Genomic DNA, 2,500 nt, shown 5'->3' with positions numbered 1-2,500 from the left:
AGCTACAATTGCGCTTTCGTTCCTTTTCTTGACTTTGCCTGAACTCAATTGCGCTTTAATTCCTCTCCTTGACTATACCCAAGATCAATTGTGCTTTAATTCCTCTCTTTGACTAAACACAAGTTACAATTGTGCTTTCGTTCCTTTCCTTGACTCTACCAAAGCCCAATTGCGCTTTCATTCCTTTCTTTGACTATACACAAGCGACAATTGCGCTTTCGTTCCTTTCCTTAACTTTAACTGAGCTCAATTGCACTTTCATTCCTTTCCTTAACTCTACCTAAGCTCAATTGCGCACTCATTCCTATCCTTAATTAACTCTACCTAAGCTCAATTGCACTTTCATTCCTTTTCTTGATTCTAACTAAGCTCAACTGTGCTTTCGTTCCTTTCCTTGACTCTACCTAAGTTTAATTGAGCTTTCATTCCTTTCCTTGACTTTGCCTAAGCTCAATTGCGCTTTTGTTCCTTTCCTTGATTCTACCTAAGCTCAATTGCACTTTCATTCCTTTCCTTGACTTTGCCTGAGCTCAATTGCACTTTCGTTCCTTTCCTTGACTTTGCCTGAGCTCAATTGCACTTTCGTTCCTTTCCTTGACTTTGCCTAAGCTCAATTGCACTTTTGTTCCTTTCCTTGATTCTACCTAAGCTCAATTGCACTTTCGTTCCTTTCCTTGACTTTGCCTGAGCTTAACTGCGCTTTCGTTACTTTCTTTGACTTTGCCTGAGCTCAATTGCGCTTTCGTTACTTTCCTTGACTTTACCTTAACTCAATTGCACTTTCGTTCCTTTGCTTGACTTGCCTGAGCTCAATTGCGTTTTCGTTCCTTTCCTTGACTTTGCCTGAGCTCAATTGCGCTCCCGTTCCTTTCCTTGACTTTACCTAAGCTCAATTGCACTTTCGTTCCTTTGCTTGACTTGCCTGAGCTCAATTGCGCTTTCGTTCCTTTCCTTGACTTTGCCTGAGCTCAATTGCGCTTTCGTTCCTTTCCTTGACTTTACCTAAGCTCAATTGCACTTTCGTTCCTTTGCTTGACTTTACCTAAGCTCAATTGCACTTTCGTTCCTTTCCTTGACTTTACCTAAGCTCAATTGCACTTTCGTTCCTTTGCTTGACTTGCCTGAGCTCAATTGCGCTTTCGTTCCTTTCCATGACTTTGCCTGAGCTCAATTGCGCTTCCGTTCCTTTCGTTGACTTTTCCTGAGCTCAATTGAGATTTCGTTCCTTTCTCTGACTCTGCCTAAGCTCAACTGCGCTTTTGTTAACTATGCTCCTTTGGTGTATGGAGAACTCTTGTTAACCTAATCAAATATTTTAACTCTCAATTTAGATAAAATTTATATTATCAACCTTATATTCTTTATAGATCTTGAAACAGAGATTAAGATGTTTTATGAGAGATCCAGTCTGAAAATTATTGAGGGCTGAATAGATAATATTTTAGTAACTTAATCCGATTAGTTTTTAGGGATTATTCATCAGTGATTAATCAGGCACAGGTAATAGTTTCACCATATCAGTGAAATTTCTCTTAAAAGATAACTATCAAATTCTCCTCAACAAAATTCCTTCCTAAAATGTTTGAGTAAACATTATCTTTAATCTTGTCCTCGGCAAGTTTAAACGTTCTCCCATCTGGAAGTTTTTACGCAACCATTAGCGTCCTAAGAGACTTATACCAAGTCAGTATAAATTACGATTCCAACGTAGATTTGCAAAATACCCTTCATGGATATCCAAAATGATCCCCCACGCCTATCCTGTGGGGATTTTCTCAGGAGGATTCCCCATACAGGACGCCAAGCGAAGAGTTCTTCCGCTGATGGCAGATAACGCCTGATCGTAGAGATTTTGCGTCTACAGGATCGACAAGACTTCGAGAAAATTTCCAAAGTTTCCGGCTTCAATTACTCCATTCAGGCTGGCGACGACGGAAGCCTAGTCGTCCTAGGGGGGGAGGGGGGGGAGGGGGAGGGGGAGGGGGAGGGAAAGGGAGCTGAAAAGCCCGAAAAGGGGGCCCGGATGATTAGCGAACTTTCGGAGATAAGGAAGGAATGTCATGAAGAAGATTGATTTAACATCGATTGGAGGATTGATTTAACATTGAATGGAAGACTTGGGAATAGGGAGGAACATTAATGATGATGAAGATATAAGATAATCTAATATATTGAGAGAATAATGAATATTTATGCTAAACTGAAGTAATAAACTTTAAAAAATGACGTAAAAAACGGTAAAAATCCTGGAATAAATGTTACCAGAATATAGTTTTAAAACATATATATATATATATATATATATATATATATATATATATATATATATATTATATATATATATATATATATATATATATATATATTATTACTAGCCAAGCTAAAACCCTACTGGGAAAAGCAAGATGCTATAATCCCAAGGGCTCCAATAGAGAAAAGTAGCCCAGTGAGGAAAGGAAATAAGGAAATGAATAAATGATGAGAACAAATTAACGATAAA

This window comes from Palaemon carinicauda, chromosome 27 (genome assembly GCF_036898095.1).
Source record: "Palaemon carinicauda isolate YSFRI2023 chromosome 27, ASM3689809v2, whole genome shotgun sequence".
NCBI classification, from domain to species: Eukaryota; Metazoa; Arthropoda; class Malacostraca; order Decapoda; family Palaemonidae; genus Palaemon; species Palaemon carinicauda.
The sequence above is the reverse complement of the archived record's forward strand: the minus strand, read 5'-3'. Positions refer to the sequence as shown.